This window comes from Heteronotia binoei, chromosome 6 (assembly GCF_032191835.1).
Source record: "Heteronotia binoei isolate CCM8104 ecotype False Entrance Well chromosome 6, APGP_CSIRO_Hbin_v1, whole genome shotgun sequence".
Taxonomy (NCBI): Eukaryota; Metazoa; Chordata; class Lepidosauria; order Squamata; family Gekkonidae; genus Heteronotia; species Heteronotia binoei.
Genome location: NC_083228.1, coordinates 5,354,615 through 5,373,511, shown reverse-complemented (window position 1 = coordinate 5,373,511; position 18,897 = coordinate 5,354,615). Strand labels below are relative to the sequence as shown.

Here is an 18,897-nt window from a genome sequence, read left to right as displayed (position 1 = left end):
AGTTCTTCCATTAGTGGAGTCTGAATAATCGGCTGTCTCCAGAGCTCTCTCTTGTCACCCCAAGACCAGGTGATTGTAAAGAAAGAGAAATTTAGCTATATATATATTTTTTTTCTGGTTGCTCACAAATGAGGCCTGTGCTTTTCTCTTTACCAGAGACTCAACTCCAAGAGGATAAACAGAATCAAAGAGAAACAACTAGGGGAAGGGTGCTGGCCACATGTGAAGTTAGTCAGGAATACACAGCACTGTGGATTCTTTTAAAATATTTTCTGCAAGCCTCCTCTGGAAAAAGTTTGATCTCTCTCTTGCTCTCTCTCTCTCACACACACACACTTAGTGAATTACTTAGAGAGTTTGGAAAATTCCTGGAGATTTGTAGATGGAGCCTGGGGGGTAGAGCGTTGGGAAGGGAGGTACCACAGCAGTGTATAATGCCATACAGTCCACCTCCAAAGCAGCCACGAAGGTTTCGTATTATAACTGTGTGTGAACGTTTATATCTTAGATTATGTAAGAACATTGATTAACAAACTGCATTCTTACTGATTTCCATTGTAAAGTGATATCGACTGTAATCTGCGCTGTAAAATTATATATTGACATGCTGCTTTGTTATAATTGTTATTGTTGTAGCCAGGGGTTGTTTTGTAAAAAAAAAAAAAAAAAAAAGGTGGTGGAGCTCATCCAGGGATTGTTATGCAGCTGCACCTACTATTCAATGGACAAGGAGGTGAAACTCAGAAGGAGGGGGAGGAGCTCTCAGAAAGGTTCAGGAGCTGCACTCCTGTGAGCTCCCACTGAATCCGAGGCCTGGTTGTAACTTTAATTTTTTAAAAAGTTACAGCCGAGCCTGTAGATCAGGGGTCCTCAAACTTTTTAAATAGGGGGCCAGTTCACTGTCCCTCAGACTGTTGGAGGGCCGGACTGCCATTACTGTACAAGGCTGCGGGCCGTCAGTTCTCCGTCTTCTGCATCTCTCTCCCTTCCCCACACCACACACCCCGGCCTGGGAACTCACCTCACCTCGGTAATCACCTCACACTCTGTCTCCGCCGCCTCAGCCCAGTGCCGGAAGTGTGCGTTGCTAACGCGAGTTTAGGTCGAACCGTCATTTCCGGTCTGGTTTTGCCATAACCCGGCGGGCCGCATAAACGTCCTCAGCGGGCCGCATCTGGCCCGCGGGCCGTAGTTTGAAGACCCCTGCTGTAGATTCTCAAGGCAGGAGAATGTTCAGAGGTGGCTTTGGCTTTGCCTGCCTCTGCATAGTGACCCTGGATTTCCTTGGTGGTCTCCCATCCAAGTACTAACTAGGGCCAACCATACTTAGTTTCCAAGATCTGGTGAGATCCAGCTAGCCCAGGCCATCCAGACCTGGGCTAGCCTGTGGTGGTTCTGGCCAATGAAGAGGAAAACCTGGGAGGCCAGCTGCACCAGCAAGGTCAAGAGGTGGCCGCTGATCCCCCATAAAAGTTTATTTGCACCGCAGCCTGAGCAATAAAGGGCATTGAATAGACTAGGAACCCCAGCTACTGCAGAAGAGTTGGAATTGAGCGGGTGTGAATTGGATGGGAGACCAATGGGGGCTTTTTGTAAAAGCAGGATATAAATCTGTGTGTGGAGGGGGTAATTTTAGGAAGGGTTGTGTTATCCTATCTACAGTCAGCTCCACTTTCTACCTTATTCTCCAACTATTTCCAGTTAATTGGATCTGCCAATACCGCCTGTTTATTCTGATGTAACCCTGGTCATGGGAAGTCCTAGGCTAGTCCAGGCTCAGCAGATCTTGGACGCTCAGCAGAGCTGCCTCGGGTTAATATTTGGATGGGAGACTGCCAGAGAAGTCCGTGGCCATGATGACACAGCAATGGCAGACCTTGGCATCTCTTTGCTGGGAAACCCCATGAGAGGTTGCCAGAAGTCAGCTGCGTCTTCTTGGTACTTTCCCACACCAGTGAAAACGAGACCCAAGACACCCCCCACCAAACAATGGCTCTACGAGTCCCCACAACACTTACAGCCTCCTAGAAAGTCCTGCTCTGTGGGCCAATTCCTGTCCACGATGGCTCAGGGCAGGGGTGGAATGGGAGGCCAAGGTGGTCCTGGAATAGGACCCCACTCCCCTGACAGAGGGAAGATGGAAGGGGCCGCTGGAAGGAAGAGGGTGTTGTGGGGGCCTTCTCTGCCTGCCAAGCCAGCCCCACGTGACCACAACTCGGACAGGCCACGCTTCCCATGCTGTGCATGCCTTGGCTGTGTGATGCCCACTGGACTGACCAAAACCAACCAAGGGGGACTGAGGAGAAGGAGACCCCCCCCCCCCAGTCCTGGCATCTGTAGTGGCCAATCTGTCCCCTAGTTCAGGCAGGGCCGAGGAGGAATGTGCTGTTCAGAGAGATTTCTCTGTATGGCTTCACCTCACTGGAATTTGAGCAGGTTTATTAGATTAAAATGGACTTATTAGAATGGGCTATTACAGGGTTGGCCAAGGGTAGCTCTCCAGATGTTTTTTGCCTACAGCTCCCATCAGCCCCAGCCATTGGCCATGCTGGCTGGGGCTGATGGGAGTTGTAGGCAAAATAAACATCTGGAGAGCTACCCTTGGCCAGCCCTGGGCTATTAGAATGGAGCTGCTTTGAGGTTCTGTTTTTGGTTCTACTTTTAGGTTTAACATGGTGATGATTTTGTTATGAAACTATTTTAATCACTCACTTTAAGCAATTTTAAGGAGCAACTGGTTGACAAAGATCAAAGAAAAACAATGAAACCACCTCCAGGTTACGTCTCCATGCCCTTGGCAATAAAGAGAAAATGCTGCCTCGCTTCCCCTTCCCTTTCTGCAGCATTCATGGTATATGTGGAAATGTGGGATATTCAAGCATATGTGCTGTTCTAAGAACTCGGGAGGTATTCCGGCCAGTGGTCTCTAAGCAGGCAAATGATCAACTAGAGAAACAAGAGGGATTGTTTTGGTCACTGAGAGTGTCATAATGGGGGTCCCTCGTGGGGTGGGGGGAGCCAGTTGCCATTTGTGCTGCTCGCTGCAGGGGAGAGCCGTTTTGAGGCTGTGTTTATCTTCTGCAAAGTTCCTTATGGAGATTTCAGATGGTACGGCATTCATCGAACACACCTTGCACAAAGATAAGGCTGCATTTTGTGTGCTTTGGGTTAGTTGGTTCAGCGCGTATCTCACGTTGCCTCGTGTATACAGAAGGAAATGTACATCATCATCATCATCATCATTACAGGTTGCAACACAAGATTACAATAATTGCCTCAAAAAAACCCTTTAAAAACATCCCGTTTACAATCACAAAAAGAATATGACACAGCAAGATGGCAACCAAAGAAACATGCCATGCTGTCTCCGTTTCTAAATGTGTGAATGTTCTGATGGTATGGCCAGCTCGGGGGTTACAAACTCCCACCCACCACCGTTAGAAGCAGTTTGCGGGTATAGCAGGGAGTTTGAGCAGGAGGGGCCGAATAATACCAGAGGCCTGCAGCCTCAACTGAAAGCCTGGCGGGAGAGGTCCGTTTTACAGGCCTGCGGAATTGTGAGAGAGGGCCCCGATCTCTGTTGGGAAATCCAGCATATCAAATGTCCATCAATGGCCCTGACCTGAATGACCCAGTCTTGTCAGATCTCAGAAGCTAAGCAGGATCACAAAGCAGAGGCAGGCAAAGGCAAACCACCTCTTGCTCCCCCCATGAGGAATCAGCCTAAGTCGACTGTGACTTGATGGCACTTTCCACCTCAGAAATAGGTATGCCGCTAAGCTAACGTTACCATATTCAGACAATTTTTAAAAGCTATAATTATTAGCAATTCTTCATAAATGTTTAGTGTTCAAAGTGCTTTGTGTACACTTCCTCATTACAACAGCCTTGTGAGGTAGGCCAGTGTTATTAGCCACATAGTCCAGATTTGGAGGGGGCATAGCTGGGAAAACAGTGGCTCACCTTAGAATATCTTCAAGATGGGTAGCCGGGTTAGTCTGTCTGCAGCAGTAGAAAAGGACAAGAGTCCAGGAGCCCCTGAAGGACTAACTCACAACATCTGTGTCAGGGTAGAAGCTTTTGTGAGTCCCTGCTCACTTCACTGAGTCATGAAAGCTCCAGCCCCGTCCAGATGTTGTTAGTCTTTCATGTGCTCCTGGACTCTTGTCCTTCTCTGCTGCTAAGGACACCTTATGGCAGGGGTCCTCAAACTGCGGCCCGCAGGCCAGATGCGGCCCGCTGAGGACATTTATGCGGCCCGCCGGGTTATGGCAAAATCACACCAGAAGTGACGTTCGACCTAAACTCGCGTTCGCAACGCACACTTCCGGCACTGGGCTGAGGCGGCGGAGACAGAGTGTGAGGTGATACCGAGGTGAGGTGAGTTCCCAGGCCGGGGTGTGTGGTGTGGGGAAGGGAGAGAGATGCAGAAGACGGAGAACTGACGGCCCGCGGCTTTGTACAGTAACGGCAGTCCGGCATTCCAACAGTCTGAGGGACAGTGAACTGGCCCCCTATTTAAAAAGTTTGAGGACCCCTGCCTTATGGAGTTTATGATGGAAATTTGATTTGAACCGGAAACTTTGCAACTCCTGTGGTTTTGCTATAATGTTGATTTATTTATTGTTTATTTGCATAATCTGTAACCACTGGTTCTCAGTGCCTTTTGCAAAACAGCTGAAAAAGAAACAAAAATCTAACCTGAAAACTAAGTCGCCGGTTCCCTTAAAGGCAGCCTCAATGAAAATAGAAAAATAAATAAGTAGTATGCGACAAATGTTATTTCCACAATAAGGATACATTTTTAAGATTAAAAAAAAGTTTGAAAATAATAGCACAAGAAAAGAGATGGCGAAGGGTGGGGGGCATGATAGATGTTTATAAAATTCTGCATGTGATGGAGCTGACAAAGAGAGCTTTTCCTCCCTTTCCCGAATTGCTAGAACTCGAGGGTATCCAATGAAGCTGGTAGGTTCCGGATGGACAAAAGGAAATATTACTTGACACAGAGGATGACTGAAGTGTGGAAATGGCTGCCAGAAGATGCAGTGATGGCCCCAGGAAGAAACAGCTTTAAAGGGGATTAGATAGATGCTTGGAGGAGAAGTCTATCAGTGGCTGAACCGTGGTGGGAACCTCCGCATTCAGAGAAATTAAGCATCTGAATCCCAGAGCCAGGAGGCAACCACCGGGGAAGGTCTCAGCCTCTGTGTCCTGTGGTTCCAGAGGAACTGGGTGAGACAGGAGGCTGGACTAGATGGGCCCTCACTGGTCTGATCTTGCAGGGCTCTGATTATGATCATCATCACATGACCTTTCATGACATATGAAAAAGGCACATGTTTTGTTTAAAAGTTTTAAGAAGGAGGAAATAAATGATAAGATCTCTCTTATAGATGATTGGACAGAGCTTCGATTCTGAGCCCATTCTTCTTGCTTCTGCCAGCTGCAAGATGGACAGTCTCTCCCCTATCTCCACCCTGCTATTAAAAGATTTCAGAGGGCCTTTTAAATAGCTATCCCCGTGAGACAACCTTTCCTGTGATGTAATTTGACACACAGCCGTCATTGGGGCTTAAACACAGTAATCTTTGAAAATGATTGGGCATTTGGCCCGGAGGGGGGTGGGGGAAAGGCCTGTTATGATTAATTTCTCCCAGTGATAAACCCCTCCTTGCCCAGAATGCCGCATGCTATGAAGTGTGATTGAATCCATTTAACCACAGCGCTTGACAACTATGACTCAAATGTCATCACAGAAAGTGATATTTCGAGTGGCAGGGTGGGATTAGAAACCTGCGGAAGATTTGTCAAAGGGAAAAGTAAGTACATAATTTCTAGATAAGTGATTTGTCTACTCTAAACCACTTCTGTTCCAAGAGAGAGGGAGAGGGGATTTTTTTTTTTAAACAGAAGCCCTGAACTCTCGCCTAGGAAAGGGGATATAACTGCAGGGCCAGCTGAGAAAAGACCCTTTTAAAGTAATCCTGAAAAGTGTCAACAACACCCCGGTGGAAATTGTATGTATTGAAGAATTCAGATTCCCCTGAAACGCACATGTCAGGTGGACGTGCAAGAACGCAAGGGCTTGTGCCTTTTTTCTCCCACTAACAAAGCGGTTGTGATGACAACCCTCATCTACGGCTCCGAATCGTAGGTTTTATACCATCATCACCTGCGACTCCTTGAGCGCTTTCATCAGCGCTGCCTTCGCACCATCCTCAACATCCACTGGAGTGACTTTGTGACCAACACTGAAGTCCTCAAGAGGGCGGAGGTTACCAGCATCGAGGCACTGCTGCTGAAGACGCAGCTGCGCTGGGCAGGGCATATTTCTAGGATGGAAAACCACCGCCTTCCCAAGATTGCTCTGTATGGCGAACTTTCCACCAGCCATCGAAATAGAGGGGCACCAAAGAAGAGGTACAAGGACTCCTTGAAGAAATCCCTTGGCACCTGTCGCATCAACCATCACCAGTGGTCTGACCTAGCCTCAGATCGCAAAGCATGGAGGCACACCATCCACCAGGCTGTCTCTTCCTTTGAGAACGCACGCATAGCTGGTCTTGAGGACAAAAGGAGATTGAGGAAGAATCGCACTGCTACAGCACCAACCCCAAATCAGAGTTTTCCCTGCAGCCGCTGTGGCCGGACCTGCCTGTCCCGCATTGGTCTTGTCAGCCACCAGCGAGCCTGCAGCAGACGTGGACTACTGCACCCTTCTTAAATCTTCGTTCGCGAAGCCAAGCCGAGAGAGAGAGAGAGAGAGACCCAGTAGGAGGGTGTCTGAATGTGCAAGGGGTTTGGTGGTCATGGCAATCCAGCATCATGTAACCCTTTAAAATGTTGGTTCTGTGATTTCCCTGTAGGTAAATTCAGCACAGTGATTCCCAAACTGTCGAGCAGGGCAGAGCGGGGCTGGGGTGGGGCTCGAAACAGTAAGCCAGTGTGCAGCTGTGGTCCTAGCAGCGGAGGAGACCATCCCTCTAGAGCTGCCAAGCGCCCGGGGAGGGGGACAGCAGCATTGATGGCACCATTGTTTCACACAGGGCTTTTTTGTAGAAAAGGCCCAGCAGGAACTCACTTGCATATTACACCACACCCCCTGTTGCCAAGCCAGCCGGAACTGCATTCCTGTGTGTTCCCTCTCCGATAATAATAAAAAAAAGGCCTCGGTTTTTCTATTAGCTATGCCTGAGCCTCTTCTCGTCGGAATTCTGATGGCAAAATGCTCTCGATCCATGTATTAATTTAAGAGATTTTGCATCTGGTTAGAGAAGAGGCTCAGGGCATAGCTACATTTTTTTCAAAAATCTGGTGGGTACAGCCGCGAAATGACTGCGGCAGGAGGTGGAGCCAGCCACAAAATGGTTGGTGCAGCTTTCTTTCAGTCACACCATGAAGATCCTTGTGTTGGGATGCAACTGCTGCCAACGAACAGTTTAAAAATCTGCCTAGCCAATTGAGTCTCCACTGGCCATTCAGCAGGGGGACTCTGATCTAACAGAATCATAAAAGACTGGATGCCAGTGTTGGGGGGAAGGATGCTGAACTTACCTGTCTGGGGCAGTATTCTAATCCAGGCCAAAGTATCCAGTGGTCAGCCTCACACTCCAGTTTGCAACGTAGAAGAAGAATTGCAGATTTATACCCTGCCCTTCTCCCTGAATCAGAGACTCAGAGTGGCTCACAATCTCCTATGTCTTCTCCCCCCACAACAGACACCCGGTGAGGTGGGTGGGGCTGAGAGGGCTCTCACAGCAGCTGCCTTTTCAAGGACAACCTCTGCCAGAGCTACAGCTGACCCATGGCCATTCCAGCAGGTGCAGGTGGAGGAGTGGGGAATCAAACCTGGTTCTCCCAGATAAGAGTCTGAACACTTAACCACTACACCAAACTGCAGCTGCACATCCTAATGTGTAGAAGTTGTGTGAGAGAGTTTTGTTGTGCATCTTCTGGGATAAAAAAGTGATAGCCCAAAATGTCATCCATCTACAGGGTCATGCCATGGATGTTGTTTTCTTTTGCCATAAATGTTCACATTATGCATTGTACAATAACTACTTGCAAAAAGAAGTGTTGGCAAATTATCTTTTTGTGACATTTTCCACTTATTCTTAAATTGAAGTCAGCCAGATAAAACCCCAGCAAATTTCTCAGTAGGAAGGCTCTGTAAGGTTTATGAAGGTTGTGCTTGGAAAGGAAGCGGCTTTTACCACAGGATGTCGTGTCAGGAAAAAGCTGGTTTTTGTCTGGCCACAACTTAAACGGCCACTTTTCCCTCAGAGAAGGGGGAAAGAGTCATGGCTTCCTGTTTATATAGTGTATCATTATTAGTTCCATACAGAAGACACTACTCCTTTTAATCTGAACACCCCCTTTAATCATCAGTTTTAAAGGCCAAAACAAACTTTTAAGAAGTTTACTTTTAAAAACTTGTAAATAAGCAGAGAAGAAAATGGAGGTCAGTGGACTGAAAATCGTTTTTGTCTTGTCATCGAGTCCAACCCCCTGCACAATGCAGGAGATTCACAGATATCTCCCCTCAATTCACAGGATCTGCAAGACAATGAATTTTAAAATAGCCCAAATGTGCCTGGTAGAAAAAAAATATCCCAAAAGCCCCAGCTTCCATTCTGAATGTGCTACTCAAAGGAAAAGGCATTGCATGTTTTTTCCTAAGTGTGCAAAGAATTTCTGTGATTCTGATAAACAGCCCTACAAAGTAAACTACCTCATATTAGTGGGGTTCCCCTTTTGTCTGTTTATGGCAGGATCCCTCCAGGTAGGGCTGCCTGGTCTACTGACCCTGCTGCCAGGGGGTGGGAGGGAGCCTTCCAGGAGCGGGGGGGTGGGGGGGAGGGGCATATGACCAAAATGCTAGAGTGTCGCCGTGCAACGTGCCCAGCGTGATGGCTTCACTTTGGCGCAACATCATTGCACTGACAGCGTTATTTATTTATTTTTATTCATATCACGCACTTCCTGCAAACAAGCTCAGAGCAGGTAACATTGATGCGGGCGGGGCTGTTTGGGGATGGGGCTTCCCCCACCGGCCAGCAGTGAATTGGAGCCCCAAAAAGTGAGAAACACCCACCCAGAGCAGGGGTCTGGCAAAACTGCCTCCAGGCAACCGAGGCCCTTGCCAGCCTAGGCTCACCTGATCGGCAGGTGGCAACTGGGGCCAGGGGGGTGATCACCCTGAGGAGAACTTTTTTTTGAAAAAAATTAATAAGGCTTCATCTGTTCACAGGAAGTTCTGACCATAGTGTTCCTGGGGTACCTAGAGCTACCCAGAAGTGAAAGGGTAGCTCTATAAACTCTTTGGCCAGAAAGCCCTGTGAGTAGAGAAGGACTCATTCCCCGCCCCCCAAGGATGATGCCCCACCCCCATCCTCTCCTGGGTTGCCAAACACTGCCTGGCAACCCCACGTATTAACGATGGAGGTGCTGGGGCTGGTGGCCCCCATGAAAAAGGCAGTGTGGTCTGACAGCCGGTCTTCCCACTAGGCCTGCCAGCTCTCCCACTCTGGCAGTAGGCCGCCAGCCCAGAAGCCTTGGTTCCCCCACTGCTATCCAGAAGAGCAGGAAAGGGGAAATGGGGGGGGGGTGGATCGGGGGGGCATTGTCACTCCAACAGTGCAGTGTCATTTCTATCAGGCACCCAGAACTGACGTCATCACATCGGGGGAACGCTGTAGGATTCTGCGGGAGTGGGCGTCTGAAAACACTTCATTGATTCCAAAACAAATCGGATTTAGGTCAGAACATTCAACTTTAGACCACTGCTTTTTACTACAAATTATTTATCAACACGTGATTGGACTATCTAGGCAGCTGTATGTTGCATTCATTAATCTTAAAGCTATCCCAAGACAGTACCTCTGGGGTAAATTTAACAATCTAAATATTTTTAGTAGGTTATTGGCACATATTGTACGAACAGCGACCTAAAGGTCAGACTGGGCATGCGTTGATTGACTCTTGTGCCCTTCCTGGTCTCTCATCCTTCTCCCTTTTTTGTATTCTTATATGTGCACGTGTGCGTGCGTGTGTGCATGTGTCTGGAAGTCATGGGGGACCTGGAAGTCATGGGGACCTCTGGTGACTGACCCCTACTACTGGGGACTTGATGGATATTAAGGGAGGCAGCTGAATAAAGCCTGCCCCCGCCTCCCACCTCTGGTATTTCAAGGAGGTCTCCCATCCAAGTACTTGCCAGAGTCAACCCTGCTTAGTTTCCAAGATCTGACAAGATTAGGCTTTTCTGAGCTATCCAGGTCAGGGCTTTTCTACTTGCTGTTTTGTGCCTGTGAATCAGAGGCCGTGGGTATTTCCTCTGCAGAACTCAGCTGGCCTGGAATCATCTGTCAGTAAGGCCAGTCCTGAAATTAAGCTCCATATCCCTGGGTATATAATAAATGTGTTTCTTCTAGCAGTTGCATTAGAATGACTTCTAGGAGGTGATTATCCTTTAGGGAGAAAGGCAGGATATAAAGACCCAGTGGGGTGCAGTGGTTAGAGTGTTGGATTAGGATCTGGGAGATCCAGGTTCAAATCTTGCACTTTTCCATGGAAGCTTGCTGAGTAACCTTGGGCCAGTCACATACTTACAGCCAAACCTCTCTCACTGGTTTTTTGTGAGAATGAAACAGAAGAGAGGAGAATGACAAGCCATTGAAGGTGTCCACTGGGAAGAAAAGCAGGGTATAAAAGAAGTAAATAAATAATAAACAAAAAAAATACTGTGTGGTATATTAAATGGCTTATGATCAAAACGATGCACATTGTATGCTTTAAATGAGTGCACAGACACGCAGACAAATTTCTCACTAGGCTTGTTCTGGTCTCTGAGCCCCCCCCCCCCCAGTGCTTCTGTCCAATTTCACACAAGTTGCCGCAGGGCTGTGACTTGCCCCACCTTTCCTGCGGCAAGCAAGATCCTCTGAAAACTGGTTTCTGCTTGCCATGGGAAAGAGGCGGGGCAAGTCGCAGCCTTGTGCGAAATCGGGCAGAAGGGCCGGGGGTTTCCCCAGTGGCATTTTTTGGGGACAGTCCTGGTTCCCTGCAGGCAGAAGTGAGTCAGACTACGCAAACTGGTGAAAGAAAAATATGTTTCGATTTTCTGACATATGTGATAAAGGTCAACTATGTTCCAAAAAAACCCTTTCCCAAAAACTTTACACACAAGTCCAATGGACGCAGTTGCAACAACTATACCATCTTCTACATAGCAACTCTTTGAACACACAGCTAGACAGACCCCTAACAGCTTTTGGAAATATTATTCATAAGGACTACCAACAGCAAAAAGGGGTGGTATCTATTATTTATAAAATCTTAAATTTTAAGAACTGGCAACAAGCTTCTTCCCAAGAAAGTGTTGGAGGGAGGATTGCCTGAGGGGTCTCTCAGAAGAACAATGGGCCAATATATGGACAGGTACTCTTTTTCAAACCCCAGCCAATAATTTGAGGATATTACAATTTAAGTTATGGGCTAGATGGTACCTTATGCCTCTTAGACTATTCCATCTTAAACACAAATCAGATCCTCTTTGTTGGAAGGAATGTCAGCTAATTGCTTCTTTTTACCATTGCTGGTGGAGTTGCCCGGTAATCCGACAGTTTTGAGACGATGTGTTATCTGTTATCGATGATATACTTAAAGTTAGTATTCCAAAAAAAACCAGAGTTTGATCTACTAAATGACTGTTCTAATTTTAAGTTTGCTCAGGAAAAAAGGGATCTGGCTTGTTTACTCATATTGGCCCCCAAATTATTGATAGCTTCAAAATGGAAAAACCCTTCTAAACCTACTCAGTCACAATGGCTCCTGAAAATTTGGGATGTACTAGTGATTGATAAATTAGCTTTTCAGATCATCCAACAAGAAGTTCCACTATGCAAAAATACTTTTAGAGAGCGTTTATTTTCTTTTTTCGAATATATAGAAAACTCTAATAAAGAATATTGTAAAGTACATGAAAAATACAAAAAAATTGTATGTTTTATTGATTAGAAAGGAGAAATTTAATACTTATATTAATCTATATGTATTTATAAATAAGTATATGACCCCTAGATGGCACAGTTGTTAATTATGCTTTGTTTAACTGTTGTAATTCTTTTACTCTGTATTGATTGGTTACAGTAGCAATGAAGATCCTGCGAATTTGGGGTAGGTATTTGTGGGTTTCCTGCATTGTGCAGGGGGTTGGACTAGATGACCCTGGAGGTCCCTTCCAACTCTGTGATTTTATGATTCTAGTAATGTTATGCTTAAAATAAACAAAAAAGAAGAAGAAGCGCCGGGGGAAAAGGGCTCCGAGACTGGAACAAGCCTTGTGAGTACCTGTCCATATAGTGGCCCATTGTTCTTCTGAGATATCCCTCAGGCAATCCTTCCTCCAAGCACTTTGTTGGGAAGAAGCTTGTTGCCAGTTCTTAAAATTTTAAGATTTTATAAATAATAGATACCACCCCTTTTTGCTGTTGGTAGTCCTTATGAATTTGGAGTACTGTGTGCAGTTCTGGTCGCCGCACCTCAAAAAGGATATTATAGCATTGGATAATATCCTTTTTGAGGTGCGGCGACCAGAAAGAGAAAGAAAGTCTCTGTCGGATTACCTTTCTCTGGAGAAAGTCCAGAGAAGGGCAACTAGAATGATTAAAGGGCTGGAGCACTTTCCCTATGAAGAAAGGTTGAAACGCTTGGGGCTCTTTAGCTTGGAGAAACGTCGACTGTGGGGTGACATGATAGAGGTTTACAAGATAATGCATGGGATGGAGAAAGTAGAGAAAGAAGTACTTTTCTCCCTTTCTCACAATACAAGAACTCGTGGGCATTCGATGAAATTGCTGAGCAGACAGGTTAAAACGGATAAAAGGAAGTACTTCTTCACCCAAAGGGTGATTAACATGTGGAATTCACTGCCACAGGAGGTGGTGGCGGCCACAAGTATAGCCACCTTCAAGAGGGGTTTAGATAAAAATATGGAGCACAGGTCCATCAGTGTGTGTGTGTATATAAATTTTTTTGCCACTGTGTGACACAGAGTGTTGGACTGGATGGGCCGTTGGCCTGATCCAACATGGCTTCTCTTATGTTCTTATGAATAGTATTTTCAAAAGCTGTTAGGGATCTGTCTAGCTGTGTCACAGAATTCTGTATTCAGGCTGTCCAAATTCTGCACTTGAAAAAAAAAAACAACGCTCTCGCTTTTTAAATATTATGCAAATCAAATGGATTTGCATTATTTATTTTCCACACTATGGTCTACACTTTGTGCTGCTGTATAGAATGACCAGCAGCCCCGTGGCGCAGAGTGGTCAAGCTGCAGTCCTAAGCTCTGCTCACGACCTGAGTTTGATCCCAGCAGAAGCTGGGTTCAGGTGGTTGGCTCCAGGTTGACTCAGCCTTCCATCCTTCCGAGGTCAGTCAAATGAGTCCCCAGCTTGCAGGGGGGAAAGTGGAGATGACTGGGGAAGGCAATGGCAAACCACCCTGTAAAAAGTCTGCCATGAAAACGTGATGTGACGTCACCCCAGAGTCGGAAGCGACTGGTGCTTGCGCAGGGGACTGCCTTCATCTTTTCTTATATAATGGCCCAGGCCAGGCAGATCTCATCAAGCAAGGTTGGCCCTGGCGGGTACTCGGAGGGGAGGCCACCGTGGGAGCCCAGGGTTGCTATGCAGAGGCAGGCAGAGGCAAACCATCCCTGAACGTCTCTTGCCTTCAGAATCTTATGAGGTTGTTATAACTCCTTTGCAACTTGAGGACACTTTTCACCAGTGCCATCCTCAGCAGTTACGTCTTTCCAAGCCCATTAACCTCAGTGGGCTTAAGAGGGCGTGACTCTCCTTAGGAAAGCTCTCTTCATGGGTGGCTAGTCAGGTAGAGGGACAAGGAACTTTGCCCTTCCAGCACTATGAGCTCTTCTCTGCCCCTCTGACTGCTCAGCAGACTTTGTCCACACTACCAAATGTTATCTTTGCTGCCTTGGGGATTAGACAGGTGGCCCTTTGTGTAACAGAATCTCAGGAAGCTGAATTCAGTGCCTAGTCCCATATTCTGTGCCTTTCCTTCCCTCCCCCAGAACAACAACATACACACAACTTGGTGTGTATTCCTAAAAGTTCTGCTGTCTTTGTCTAGTTTCCACATTACAATCCGCTAGCGTAAGAACGTGGAGAGGATGTAGGTCCAGGAAAGGCACAATTATCTGGAATTTAGCTATAGAAGCAACAGTGTTTTTCTGCAATCTAGTTACGCATGTTTTGCCCTTTTCTGCCATACTTTCCCAAACACATGTGAATGAGCAACAAATAATTAGGTGGCAATTGCTTCCCGTTGTATTTACTTGTTTGGGGGTTTTTGAACTCAGCCTCGACTACGTGAAAGTTTGCAAAAAAAGGAAAAAATGGGCATATCCCCATTAGGGTTCCCTGCCTGGCATGACAGAGGCAGCCAAATTAAACCTCAGCCCCAGGTCCACCCAGCCTGACATATTCTGCCATGGTGATCAATGACATGGGAAGAAGAGGGGGCTTTTCTTTTTGTTTGGTCTCCCAGACAGCAATTCATGCCAAAATTTTGTCCACGTATGTTGTATTCTGGTACAGGTGGGGTCTGTTCCTTTTTTGGAGGGGCGGCTTGCACAGGAAGCCATCAATGTCATTGATACCACCTAAAAAGCAGAAGCGTCTTTCTTTCTGGACTCTTAATTAGCCATGGATGCAGTCAACACTATTTCCACACCAGGACAGGAGGGAGACCCCCTGGGTGGCTTTCTCTCCCAGAAAAGCCTCCCCCCCCCTTTTTTTTTTTTGTTCCAGTCAGGCAACCGTAAAGGTTTGTTAGACATACTCAAACAAGTGTTGCTTCTGATTCATTGATGATGGTGGAGAGGGGGGGGGGGGGTTGGTTTTAGCTTTTTGGCTGCGCCCCAGAAACACAAGCCTTTGTCCTGATATTCCCAGTTCCCCATGCCTCCTTGCAAGTTTGAAATGCGAGAAGCCTGTATTTTCTCTCTAACCTTCCCCCCCTCCTCTTTTTTCTCTTCCTTCTGGCAAAGTGGCTGTCTCTGCTTGTGTGTGTGTGTGTGTGTGTGTATCTGAGTGTGTGCGTGCTCACGTAAGTGATAGATGGATATGATGGGAGAGCCGAAGGGATGTACCCACTAGAGACAGCACAAGGAAAACCAATCATCCCTGTGAATGTGCAAGCCGAGGTGAGCATTTTCCTTAGTGTTTCGTTCTTCCCTCCCACCTTATCCCCCCCCCCCCCCAGTCTCTTATTTAGCAGGGGAGGGTTAAAGGCGCCACCTTTCATAATGATGGTGCCGCCAGCCACACAAGCGCATACCCACATGCTCTGCCCACCCCCCCACCCCATGTCATGCCAGTGCCAGTGTGTGCCCCTTCTCTGGCTCATTCCAGATCTACAGTGTGAAGTTCTGAAGCTGATTCTCTCTCTCTCTCTCTCTCTCTTTTCCCCTCTCTCTTTTTTTATTGTCTCTGGAGGGCTGTCGCTGGGAGCACAAATAGCCTGTTGGCGTGTACGGCGGGAGCCCATTAGCAGAGGCTCCATCTGTGATTGGTTTTGCCTGGAAACGGGGAGACAAGCAATGAATAATTGATGTGTGTTGTGCAGCAGCCGGACAGGCAAAGGAAAAGAGAGAGAGAGAGAAACAGAGAGAGAGAGAGAGCAGGATGCCCTCAGAGGGAGGAGAGAGAACCAGCTTGAAAATAGCTCCTGGCTGCCTTGTGCAGAGATTAAGGTAGCCCCAGTTTTTTTTTCTTTGTTCTGCACTCCACGGGTTCTGCCTCGCAGTGTTTTTAGATCCATGGGGCCTTTATTCCCTCCCCGCCCCAGAAGAGAGGAGAGAGAGCCCACCCTCCCTGGCTGAGGTTGGGGAGGGGGAGAACAGAGGACTGGCTAGTTGTGAATGAAACATAACTTGTGGGTAAGTTGGCTTCCTTGCAGGGGAAGGGGGGGGGGGGGTCAGGGTGTGTGTGTCTTTGCGCCAGCCCTCCTCTGTGTGTGTGTGTGTGCTCACGGGTGCTTGGCAGTGTGTGCATGCGCGTGCGTGAGAGGGAGAGCATTGTGGGTAGCAGTGTGTTGTCAACTGGCAAAGGCAGTGCATGGGGATGAAAGACCATCATGCTGGGGCAGGATTATGCGTAGTTTGCACTTGACTGTGTTGCCCTTTTTTTTTTTTGGTGTGTTAAGGCATTCTGACTTTTGGTATGCATGTGTATAAGGCTATTCTGGCTTTAGGATAGTTTTTGTGATAAGGGGAGAAATCTTATCCTCAATAGCCCCCAAGGATTTGACCCAATGTTTATACTTCTTTTATTCTTTCTTCGTTGACTTACCTATTTAGTTGACCAGTAACCATGGTGAACGGTTGGTGTGTGTAAAGTGACAATGGCCTTCCCTGAATTGCTGGCATGCCTGCATTGCCCAAAATTTCGAGATCTCCCAAAGCTGTTAAGAGCGTTAGCAGTTGTAATTGTGCCTTGATGATTTTACACTTGCATTATTTCAGAAATAAATCCCTCGCTTAAAGGAATCTCTCTTTCACCTCCCTTGCATGAAGAACAGGCCCTGGAACGCATTCATTAAAGGATTTTGGTTGGTGGTGGTGGCATGAAATATCCACCATGTCAATCTAGAGTGGATTTTCCCCCCTTAAAGTTTCGTGCTCTTCCTTGTGATTGTGTGAACGACTTTTAGTACATGCATTTGGTAAACCCAAGTCAAGATGCAGTGGAATTCTAGTCAGGTCCTACTAGTTGTCTTGCATTTTTTTGTTTTTGTTTGTTCATTTGCTTAAAACTGAATATATTGAAACATGAGTTTAAAATCAGTTGTTAAAAAGAATCCAGAAATGGCCATTCAGGCGTTTTGGTTGCGGTTGAGCAAGTAGAATCAATGGCTGCAAAAAGATGGTTAGGGATGCCCTGCCAGGGTTGCCAACTCTGGGCTGGGGAATTCCAGAAGATTTAAGGGTGGAGCCTGGAGAGGACAGAGTTTGGAGAAGGAAGGGCACAGCGCCACAGAGCACCCTCCCAAAGCAGCCATTGTCTCCAGGGGAACTGATCTCTGTAGTCTGGAGACTAGTTGTAATTCTGGGACATCTCCAGGCCTTATCTGGAGACTGTCAACCCTATTCCCTGTCCATTTGTGGGGGGATGACCCTGAGTGACTTAGCGTAGTTCATGGAGGGGGAATTTTAGCTCTTCCACTGTCCATCCCATCAATTGCTTTCCCAAGCACAGGAGGTGTGGCCTGGAAGGAGGAGCCTCGATTGGGGAGCTCCTGCGGCCTTTGGCCTCTTATTCCTTCCTGGCTGACTACCAATCCATCAGCTTGACGTCTATACCTGGAACAGTTTTAGAACAAATCATCAGTCAGTCAGTCCTGGAACATTTAGAAAGAATGGATGTGATTACTAAGAGCCAGCATGGTTTTCTGAAGAACAAGTCATGTCAGACTAACCTGATCTCTCTTTTTTTTTTTTTTTGAGAAAGTGACTACCTTACTGCGTCAGGGGAATGCTGTAGACATCATTTATCTTGATTTCAGTAAGGCTTTTGATAAGGTTCCACATACTATCCTTGTTGACAAGTTGGTAAAATGTGGTTTGGATCCTGTTACTGTTAGGTGGATCTGTAACTGGTTGACAGATCACACCCAAAGAGTGCTTGTGAATGGTTCCTCATCCTCCTGGAGAGGAGTGACAAGTGGAGTGCCTCAGGGATCTGTCCTGGGACCTGTTTTGTTCAACATCTTTATCAATGATTTGGATGAAGGAATAGAGGGAATGCTTATTAAATTTGCCGATGATACTAAATTGAGAGGGGTTGCAACTTGCAAGTACAGTAGAAGTCAGAAGCAGGATACAGGATGACCTTGACAGGCTGGAAAACTGGGCTGAAACAAATAAAATTAATTTTAACAGGGATAAATGTAAAGTTCTGCATTTAGGTAGGAAAAAATCCCATGTATTGTTATAGGATGAGGGAGACTTGTCTTAGCAGTAGTATGTGCGAAAAAGATCTCAGAGTCTTAGTGGATCATACGCTGCACATGAGTCAACAGTGTGATGTGGTGTGCCCTGAGTCCGCTTGCAGAGAGGGCGGGATAGAAATTTAAAGTAATAAATAATAAATAAATGTGGTGGCTAAAAAGGCAAATGCAATTTTGGGCTGTATCAACAGAAGTATACTGTCCAGATCACATGAAGTGGTGGTTTGCCTTTACTCTGCTCTGGAAAGACCTCACCTGGAGTCTTGTGTTCAGTTTTGGGCACCACGTTTTAAGAAGAATATAGACAACCTGAAACAGGTCCAGAGGAGGGCAATGAAAATTGTGAGGGGTCTGGAAACCAAGTCCTATGAAGAAAGGCTGAAGGAGCTGGGGATGTTTAGCCAGGAGAGGAGGCGGCTGAGAGGTGATATGATCACCATCTTCAAGTACCTGAAGGGCTGTCATATAGAGGATGGGGTGGAATTGTTTTCTGTGGCCCCAGAAGGTAGGACCAAAACCAATGGATTGAAATTCAATCAAAAGAGTTTCCAGCTCAACATTAGGAAGAACTTCCTGACCATTAGAGCGATTCCTCAGTGGAACAGGCTTCCTCCTTGGGAGGTGGTGGGCTCTCCTTCCTTGGAGATTTTTAAACAGAGGCTAGATGGCCATCTATCAGCAATGAAGATCCTGTGAATTTAGGGGGTGGTATTTGTGAGTTTCCTGCATTGTGCAGGGTCCCTTCCAACTCTATGATTCTGTGACACTGTTCCATAGTTGTGGGGTGGGGGCAGGCAAATAGGAGTATCCGATCCATAGTTGAACTGAAGCCAGGCAGGGCCCTGATGCAAAACCTGTTGC

At 46.8% G+C, this 18,897-nt stretch overlaps 1 protein-coding gene across 4 annotated transcripts in view; it reads left to right on the top strand.

Annotated features, from left to right (window-relative positions):
• The window catches only part of ZMIZ1 (zinc finger MIZ-type containing 1), a 565,771-nt gene that overhangs the window by 364,959 nt on the left and 181,915 nt on the right, over window positions 1-18,897 (top strand). The window contains exon 1 of one of the 4 annotated variants that reach the window (XM_060241003.1): window positions 15,208-15,232. The exons of 1 other annotated variant lie outside the window; for it this stretch is intronic. The gene's annotated coding sequence lies outside the window, so the exon portion shown is untranslated. Of the gene's footprint in view, window positions 1-15,207; window positions 15,233-15,653; window positions 15,782-15,826; window positions 15,968-18,897 lie in introns of those variants that run through there. 2 more of the 4 variants (XM_060241002.1, XM_060241001.1) reach the window with 2 other exon arrangements.